Raw genomic sequence first — 11,096 nt, forward strand, 5'->3', positions numbered from 1 at the left:
CTCCACACACACCACCAGCCAAGCACCACTCCGTGCACAGACAGCCAAGTACCACTCAACGCACACCACCAGCCAAGCGCCACTCCACACACACCGCCAGCCAAGCACCCCTCCACGCACACTGCAAGCCAAGCGCCACTCCACGCACACCGCCAGCCAAGCACCACTCCACACACACCACCAGCCAAGCGCCACTCCACACACACCACCAGCCAAGCGCCACTCCACACACACCGCCAACCAAGCACCACTCCGTGCACAGACAGCAAAGTACCACTCCATGCACACCATCCAGCCAAGCGCCACTCCACACACACCGCCAGCCAAGCACCACTCTGTGCACAGACAGCCAAGTACCACTCAACGCACACCACCAGCCAAGCACCACTCCACACACACTGCCAGCCAAGCACCACTCCACGCACACTGCAAGCCAAGCGCCACTCCACGCAAACCGCCAGCCAAGCACCACTCCACACACACCGCCAGCCAAGCACCACTCCACGCACACCGCCAGCCAAGCACCACTCCGTGCATAGATAGCCAAGTACCCCTCCACGCACACCGCCAGCCAAACAACACTCAGCGCACACACCGACAGCCAAGTACCACTCCACACATACCGCCAGCCAAGCACCACTCCGTGCACAGACAGCAAAGTACCACTCCACGCACACCATCCAGCCAAGCGCCACTCCACACACACCACCAGCCAAGCACCACTCCGTGCACAGGCAGCCAAGTACCACTCAACGCACACCACCAGCCAAGCACCACTCCACACACACCGCCAGCCAAGCACCACTCCATGCACACTGCAAGCCAAGCGCCACTCCATGCACACCACCAGCTAAGCACCACTCCACACACACCACCAGCCAAGCGCCACTCCACACACACCACCAGCCAAGCGCCACTCCACACACACCACCAGCCAAGCGCCACTCCACACACACCACCAGCCAAGCACCACTCCACACACACCGCCAGCCAAGCACCACTCCGTGCATAGATAGCCAAGTACCCCTCCACGCACACCGCCAGCCAAGCACCACTCCACGCACACCACCAGCCAAACGCCACTCCACGCACACTGCCAGCCAAGCACCACTCCGTGCACAGACAGCAAAGTACCACTCTATGCACACCATCCAGCCATGCGCCACTCCACACACACCGCCAGCCCAGCAGCACTCCGTGCACAGACAGCCAAGTACCACTCCACGCACACCATCCAGCCAAGCGCCACTCCACACACACCACCAGCCAAGCGCCACTCCACACACACCACCAGCCAAACACCACTCCGTGCACAGACAGCCAAGTAGCACTCCACACACACCACCAGCCAAGCGCCACTCCACAAACACCACCAGCCAAGCACCACTCCGTGCACAGACAGCCAAGTACCACTCCACACACACCACCAGCCAAACACCACTCCGTGCACAGACAGCCAAGTAGCACTCCACACACACCACCAGCCAAGCGCCACTCCACAAACACCACCAGCCAAGCACCACTCCGTGCACAGACAGCCAAGTACCACTCCACACACACCACCAGCCAAGCGCCACTCCACACACACCGCCAGCAAAGCACCACTCCATGCATAGATAGCCAAGTACCCCTCCACGCACACCGCCAGCCAAACACCACTCAGTGCACACCGACAGCCAAGTACCACTCCACACACACCGCCAGCCAAGCACCACTCCGTGCACAGACAGCAAAGTACCACTCCACGCACACCATCCAGCCAAGCACCACTCCACACACACTGCCAGCCAAGCACCACTCCGTGCACAGACAGCCAAGTACCACTCAACGCACACCACCAGCCAAGCACCACTCCACACACACCGCCAGCCAAGCACCACTCCACGCACACTGCAAGCCAAGCGCCACTCCACGCACACCGCCAGCCAAGCACCACTCCACGCACACCGCCAGCCAAGCACCACTCCACACACACCGCCAGCCAAGCACCACTCCGTGCACAGACAGCCAAGTACCACTCCACGCACACCATCCAGCCATGCGCCACTCCACACACACCGCCAGCCAAGCAGCACTCCGTGCACAGACAGCCAAGTACCACTCCACGCACACCATCCAGCCAAGCGCCACTCCACACACACCACCAGCCAAACACCACTCCACACACAACACCAGCCAAGCACCACTGCACACACACCACAAGCCAAGCACCACTCCACACACAACACCAGCCAAACACCACTCCACACACACCGCCAACCAAGCACCACTCCGTGCATAGATAGCCAAGTACCCCTCCACGCACACCGCCAGCCAAACACCACTCAGCACACACTGACAGCCAAGTACCACTCCACACACACCGCCAGCCAAGCACCACTCCACGCACACCGCAAGCCAAGCGCCACTCACCGCCAGCCAATCACCGCTCCACGCACACCATCCAGCCAAGTACCACTCCCCACACACCGCCAGCCAAAAACCACTCCACACACACCACCAGCCAAACACCACTCCATGCACAGACAACCAAGTACCACTCCATGCACACCACCAGCCAAGCTCCACTCCACACACACCGCCAGCCAAGCAGCACTCCATGCAGACAGCAAAGTAGCACTCCACGCACACCACCAGCCAAGCGCCACTCCACACACACCGCCAGCCAAGCACCACTCCGTGCACAGACAGCAAAGTAGCACTTCACGCACACCACCAGCCAAGCGCCACTCCACACACACCGCCAGACAAGCACCACTCCGTGCATAGATAGCCAAGTACCCCTCCAGGCACACCGCCAGCCAAACACCACTCAGCGCACACCGACAGCCAAGTACGACTCGAGACACACAACGCCAGCCAAGCACCACTCCACGCACACCGCAAGCCAAGCACCACTCACCGCCAGCCAAGCACCGCTCCACGCACACCATCCAGCCAAGCACCACTGCACACACACCGACAGCCAAGTACCACTCCACACACACCACCAGCCAAACACCACTCCGTGCACAGACAGCCAAGTAGCACTCCACACACACCACCAGCCAAACGCCACTCCACAAACACCACCAGCCAAGCACCACTCCGTGCACAGACAGCCAAGTACCACTCCACACACACCACCAGCCAAGCGCCACTCCACACACACCGCCAGCAAAGCACCACTCCATGCATAGATAGCCAAGTACCCCTCCACGCACACCGCCAGCCAAACACCACTCAGCGCACACCGCCAGCCAAGCACCACTCCACGCACACCGCCAGCCAAGCACCACTCCGTGCACAGACAGCAAAGTACCACTCCACGCACACCATCCAGCCATGCGCCACTCCACACACACCGCCAGCCCAGCAGCACTCCGTGCACAGACAGCCAAGTACCACTCCACGCACACCATCCAGCCAAGCGCCACTCCACACACACCACCAGCCAAGCACCACTCCAAACACAACACCAGCCAAGCACCACTGCACACACACCGACAGCCAAGTACCACTCCACACACACCACCAGCCAAACACCACTCCGTGCACAGACAGCTAAGTAGCACTCCACACACACCACCAGCCAAGCGCCACTCCACAAACACCACCAGCCAAGCACCACTCCCTGCACAGACAGCCAAGTACCACTCCACACACACCACCAGCCAAGCGCCACTCCACACACACCGCCAGCAAAGCACCACTCCATGCATAGATAGCCAAGTACCCCTCCACGCACACCGCCAGCCAAACACCACTCAGCGCACACCGACAGCCAAGTACCACTCCACACACACCGCCAGCCAAGCACCACTCCGTGCACAGATAGCCAAGTACCCCTCCACGCACACCGCCAGCCAAGCACCACTCCACACACACTGCCAGCCAAGCACCACTCCGTGCACAGACAGCCAAGTACCACTCAACGCACACCACCAGCCAAGCGCCACTCCACACACACCGCCAGCCAAGCACCACTCCACGCACACTGCAAGCCAAGCGCCACTCCACACACACCGCCAGCCAAGCACCACTCCATGCACACCGCCAGCCAAGCACCACTCCACACACACCGCCAGCCAAGCACCACTCCGTGCACAGACAGCCAAGTACCACTCCACGCACACCATCCAGCCATGCGCCACTCCACACACACCGCCAGCCAAGCAGCACTCTGTGCACAGACAGCCAAGTACCACTCCACGCACACCATCCAGCCAAGCGCCACTCCACACACACCACCAGCCAAACACCACTCCACACACAACACCAGCCAAGCACCACTGCACACACACCACAAGCCAAGCACCACTCCACACACAACACCAGCCAAACACCACTCCACACACACCGCCAACCAAGCACCACTCCATGCATAGATAGCCAAGTACCCCTCCACGCACACCGCCAGCCAAACACCACTCAGCACACACTGACAGCCAAGTACCACTCCACACACACCGCCAGCCAAGCACCACTCCACGCACACCGCAAGCCAAGCACCACTCCACGCACACCGCAAGCCAAGCGCCACTCACCGCCAGCCAAGCACCGCTCCACGCACACCATCCAGCCAAGTACCACTCCCCACACACCGCCAGCCAAAAACCACTCCACACACACCACCAGCCAAGCACCACTCCATGCACAGACAACCAAGTACCACTCCATGCACACCACCAGCCAAGCTCCACTCCACACACACCGCCAGCCAAGCAGCACTCCGTGCAGACAGCAAAGTAGCACTCCACGCACACCACCAGCCAAGCGCCACTCCACACTCACCGCCAGCCAAGCACCACTCCGTGCACAGACAGCAAAGTAGCACTTCACGCACACCACCAGCCAAGCGCCACTCCACACACAACGCCAGACAAGCACCACTCCGTGCATAGATAGCCAAGTACCCCTCCAGGCACACCGCCAGCCAAACACCACTCAGCGCACACCGACAGCCAAGTACGACTCGAGACACACAACGCCAGCCAAGCACCACTCCACGCACACCGCAAGCCAAGCACCACTCACCGCCAGCCAAGCACCGCTCCACGCACACCATCCAGCCTAGTACCACTCCCCACACACCGCCAGCCAAACACTACTCCGTGCACAGACAACCGAGTACCACTCCACGCACACCACCAGCCAAGTGCCACTCCACACACACTGCCAGCCAAGCAGCACTCCGTGCACAGACAACCGAGTACCACTCCACGCACACCACCAGCCAAGTGCCACTCCACACACACCGCCAGCCAAGCGCCACTCCACACACACCGCCTGCCAAGCACCACTCCGTGCACAGACAACAAAGTAGCACTCCACGCACACCACCAGCCAAGCGCCACTCCACAAACACCACCAGCCAAGCACCACTCCGTGCACAGACAGCCAAGTACCACTCCACACACACCACCAGCCAAGCGCCACTCCACACACACCGCCAGCCAAGCACCACTCCGTGCATAGATAGCCAAGTACCCCTCCACGCACACCACCAGCCAAACACCACTCAGCGCACACCGACAGCCAAGTACCAGTCCACACACACCGCCAGCCAAGCACCACACCACGCACACCGCAAGCCAAGCGCCACTCACCGCCAGCCAAGCACCGCTCCACGCACACCATCCAGCCAAGTACCACTCCACACACACCGCCAGCCAAACACCACTCCACACACACCACCAGCCAAACACCACTCCGTGCACAGACAACCAAGTACCACTCCACGCACACCATCCAGGCAAGCACCACTCCACACACACCGCCAGCAAAGCAGCACTCCGTGCACAGACAGCCAAGTACCACTGCACGCACACCATCCAGCCAAGCGCCACTCCACACACACCGCCAGCCAAACACCACTCCACGCACACTGCAAGCCAAGCGCCACTCCACACACACTGCCAGCCAAGCAGCACTCCGTGCAGACAGCAAAGTAGCACTCCACGCACACCACCAGCCAAGCGCCACTCCACACACACCGCCAGCCAAGCACCACTTCGTGCACAGACAGAAAAGTAGCACTCCACGCACACCACCAGCCAAGCACCACTCCACAAACACCACCAGCCAAGCACCACTCCGTGCAGACAGCAAAGTAGCACTCCACGCACACCACCAGCCAAGCGCCACTCCACACACACCGCCAGCCAAGCACCACTTCGTGCACAGACAGAAAAGTAGCACTCCACGCACACCACCAGCCAAGCACCACTCCACAAACACCACCAGCCAAGTACCACTCCACGCACACCATCCAGCCATGCGCCACTCCACACACACCGCCAGCCAAGCAGCACTCTGTGCACAGACAGCCAAGTACCACTCCACGCACACCATCCAGCCAAGCGCCACTCCACACACACCACCAGCCAAACACCACTCCACACACAACACCAGCCAAGCACCACTGCACACACACCACAAGCCAAGCACCACTCCACACACAACACCAGCCAAACACCACTCCACACACACCGCCAACCAAGCACCACTCCATGCATAGATAGCCAAGTACCCCTCCACGCACACCGCCAGCCAAACACCACTCAGCACACACTGACAGCCAAGTACCACTCCACACACACCGCCAGCCAAGCACCACTCCACGCACACCGCAAGCCAAGCACCACTCCACGCACACCGCAAGCCAAGCGCCACTCACCGCCAGCCAAGCACCGCTCCACGCACACCATCCAGCCAAGTACCACTCCCCACACACCGCCAGCCAAAAACCACTCCACACACACCACCAGCCAAGCACCACTCCATGCACAGACAACCAAGTACCACTCCATGCACACCACCAGCCAAGCTCCACTCCACACACACCGCCAGCCAAGCAGCACTCCGTGCAGACAGCAAAGTAGCACTCCACGCACACCACCAGCCAAGCGCCACTCCACACTCACCGCCAGCCAAGCACCACTCCGTGCACAGACAGCAAAGTAGCACTTCACGCACACCACCAGCCAAGCGCCACTCCACACACAACGCCAGACAAGCACCACTCCGTGCATAGATAGCCAAGTACCCCTCCAGGCACACCGCCAGCCAAACACCACTCAGCGCACACCGACAGCCAAGTACGACTCGAGACACACAACGCCAGCCAAGCACCACTCCACGCACACCGCAAGCCAAGCACCACTCACCGCCAGCCAAGCACCGCTCCACGCACACCATCCAGCCTAGTACCACTCCCCACACACCGCCAGCCAAACACTACTCCGTGCACAGACAACCGAGTACCACTCCACGCACACCACCAGCCAAGTGCCACTCCACACACACTGCCAGCCAAGCAGCACTCCGTGCACAGACAACCGAGTACCACTCCACGCACACCACCAGCCAAGTGCCACTCCACACACACCGCCAGCCAAGCGCCACTCCACACACACCGCCTGCCAAGCACCACTCCGTGCACAGACAACAAAGTAGCACTCCACGCACACCACCAGCCAAGCGCCACTCCACAAACACCACCAGCCAAGCACCACTCCGTGCACAGACAGCCAAGTACCACTCCACACACACCACCAGCCAAGCGCCACTCCACACACACCGCCAGCCAAGCACCACTCCGTGCATAGATAGCCAAGTACCCCTCCACGCACACCACCAGCCAAACACCACTCAGCGCACACCGACAGCCAAGTACCAGTCCACACACACCGCCAGCCAAGCACCACACCACGCACACCGCAAGCCAAGCGCCACTCACCGCCAGCCAAGCACCGCTCCACGCACACCATCCAGCCAAGTACCACTCCACACACACCGCCAGCCAAACACCACTCCACACACACCACCAGCCAAACACCACTCCGTGCACAGACAACCAAGTACCACTCCACGCACACCATCCAGGCAAGCACCACTCCACACACACCGCCAGCAAAGCAGCACTCCGTGCACAGACAGCCAAGTACCACTGCACGCACACCATCCAGCCAAGCGCCACTCCACACACACCGCCAGCCAAACACCACTCCACGCACACTGCAAGCCAAGCGCCACTCCACACACACTGCCAGCCAAGCAGCACTCCGTGCAGACAGCAAAGTAGCACTCCACGCACACCACCAGCCAAGCGCCACTCCACACACACCGCCAGCCAAGCACCACTTCGTGCACAGACAGAAAAGTAGCACTCCACGCACACCACCAGCCAAGCACCACTCCACAAACACCACCAGCCAAGCACCACTCCGTGCACAGACAGCCAAGTACCACTCCTCACACCACCAGCCAAGCGCCACTCCACACACACTGCCAGCCAAGCACCACTCCGTGCATAGATAGCCAAGTACCCCTCCACGCACACCGCCAGCCAAACACCACTCAGCGCACACCAACAGCCAAGTACCACTCCACACACACCGCCAGCCAAGCACCACTCCACGCACACTGCAAGCCAAGCGCCACTCACCGCCAGCCAAGCACCGCTCCACGCACACCATCCAGCCAAGTATCACTCCACACACACCGCCAGCCAAACACCACTCCACACACACCACCAGCCAAACACCACTCCGTGCACAGACAACCAAGTACCACTCCACGCACACCATCCAGCCAAGCACCACTCCACACACACCGCCAGCAAAGCAGCACTCCGTGCACAGACAGCCAAGTACCACTGCATGCACACCATCCAGCCAAGCGCCACTCCACACACACCGCCAGCCAAACACCACTCCACGCACACTGCAAGCCAAGTGCCACTCCACCCACACCGCCAGCCAAGCACTACTCCTTGCCCAAGGAGTCACTTCCTAAAAACTAAATTTAAATTCCCTGGTGCTAGTGGGTATTTTCTGCCCCCCCTGGGGGCAAAACGGCAAAAAAAACGGGCCTTTTTGCCCCCAGGGTGGACATAAAAACAAAAACACAATCATGGCCACCTGGAAGTGACCCTTACCCAAGGTGTCGCTTCCCAAAACAAACACAGTGCCCTAAAAAATATCCCTGGTGCTAGTCGGAAATGTCTTCCCCCCCTGGTGGCAAAATGGCCGAAAAACAGGCAGATTTGCCCCCAGGGGGGGCAGAAAAACAAAAATTAAGTGTGAGACCACCTGGAAGCAACCCTTGCCCAAGGGGTCGCTTCCTAAAAGCTAAAAATAAAATCCCTGGTGCTAGTGGGCATTTTCTGTCCCCCCTGGGGGCAAAACGGCAAAAAAAACGGGCCGATTTGCCCCCAGGGGGTACAGAAAAACATAAACAAAAAATATGGCCGCCATCTTGGCTCCAAAAAACAACCCTGGTGCTAGTGGGGAATTTCTGACCCCCTGGGGCAAAAAACGGCCGAAAAAACGGGCCGATTTGCCCCCAGGGGGGGCAGAAAAACGAAAACATTATCACAGCCCGCCTGGAAGCGCTCCTTGCCCAAGGGGTCGCTTCCTATAATCTAAAATTACATCCCTGGTGCTAGTGGGGGCATTTCCGCCACACAATCGCGACGCTGTGCGCGATCGTGAGGCAGAAATGCCCTGCAAAGAGACATCAGGGGAGAGGAAAAACTCTTTCCTCTCCCCTGATGCCTCTTCGCTGCCCCAAACCCCCACCAGACACTAGAAACTTACCTTTTCCCCAGATGCGCAGGAAGCAAATAGCTTCCCGAGCGCTGGGAATCCCTGGTGATGTCAGCACACGCTGTGCGCGCTGACGTCATCAGGAATTCCCATGGGGGGGGGGCGGGGGCGGCAGCGGAAGGTCTTCCGCTGCCGCCCCAAGCAAAACAACGAAGATCGGAGACCCTCGGAGGGAGCGCCAGCGCTTCCCCCGAGGGTGGGGCTGATGACGAGCTGTCCTTGTCATCAGCGCACTGCAGGTAAGCGCCATGACGAGCCCAGCTCGTCATTAGCCCCGAAGGGGTTACCACCTTTAGAAGGCAAATCTATGCCCATATTTATTATAGGACTTTTCTGAGTTCTTGTGCTTAAATTCTCTGCTTTACTGATCAACTTATTGATGACATATCTCATGCATTTTGCCCATTAACCCTTTATATACACTTTCAAATTAAACCTATGTCGGTCATTCCTATTAGAAAGCTTCAGTACTGTTTTTTGAGCATAATTGCAAATGTATTATTCACAAGTCCAATCGCGGATCACCAAAGTCTTTATCTGGACTATGCTAATAGCATGTTCATTTAAGATAGGTTTGCACACTAAAAGTGGATGAGAAAGAAGACATCATGGAATTACAGCCACATTGCAGGCAAGATTTGTGTGAGAAGGACAGAGAGGGTCTTTGCCAACATCATATCACATTGATGAAAGAGGCGAGGCTGTTGCGACTGTCCCACATGAGCTTTACTGTGCAAGACACAATAGATTGCAGCTATTCAACAATGTTGCACATTCTGTCAGAGAGGAGGATTTGTGCACATTTATCAACAATACATTCACTTGGCAAGAGAGGAGAGATTGAGTGCATAACCCATTCTGCACTTGGTGGACTCTCTGTGTGAGAAAGGAGGAACTGTGACAATTTGCGAATAGTATTCTCCGTTGGTAAGAGCGTAGACTCTGAGGCAATATTAACAGTACATGGTCACTAGACTAGAGGAAGACTGTGGTAATTCCAATGTATGAGTGCGAGAACACTGACGTGGAACAAAAGGATCATTTTACTGTATCATACATACCCTTTCAGTTGCTCCAGTTTTCTTTGATACTATGCACAGAGATAGAATGGTGAAAACAGGTGGAAGGGAAATTGATCCCAGAGACACACAGTATTTGATAGTAGCAATGAACGTCACTCCCATTTAAGTTACTATGATGAGAAAACAGAACCTGGTTCAGCACTGAAAAATCATGCCTTAAATTCTCAACGGAATGCATCCCAACGAGGAGCACAGTTTCTCCTTAGGTAGTCACCGAGAGTCACAGAACCTGTTGCTCCCAAAAAAGTCTCCTTAGAAAGATGAATATGATGAAGTGTTATTTCTTTTTTTTAGCAGCCTCTCGCATGTGTTTTTTTTACTGGTACCTAGAGAAGTCAAGTGTTTCTGCCTTGCTTATTATAAGGCATATTGCTGCTTTTTTGGATGTTTGTCAGATCTCTATTTATTGTGTTATGCTGAGTGT

The sequence above is a fragment of the Lissotriton vulgaris genome, chromosome 1_1, assembly GCF_964263255.1.
Source record: "Lissotriton vulgaris chromosome 1_1, aLisVul1.2, whole genome shotgun sequence".
Classification (NCBI taxonomy): Eukaryota; Metazoa; Chordata; class Amphibia; order Caudata; family Salamandridae; genus Lissotriton; species Lissotriton vulgaris.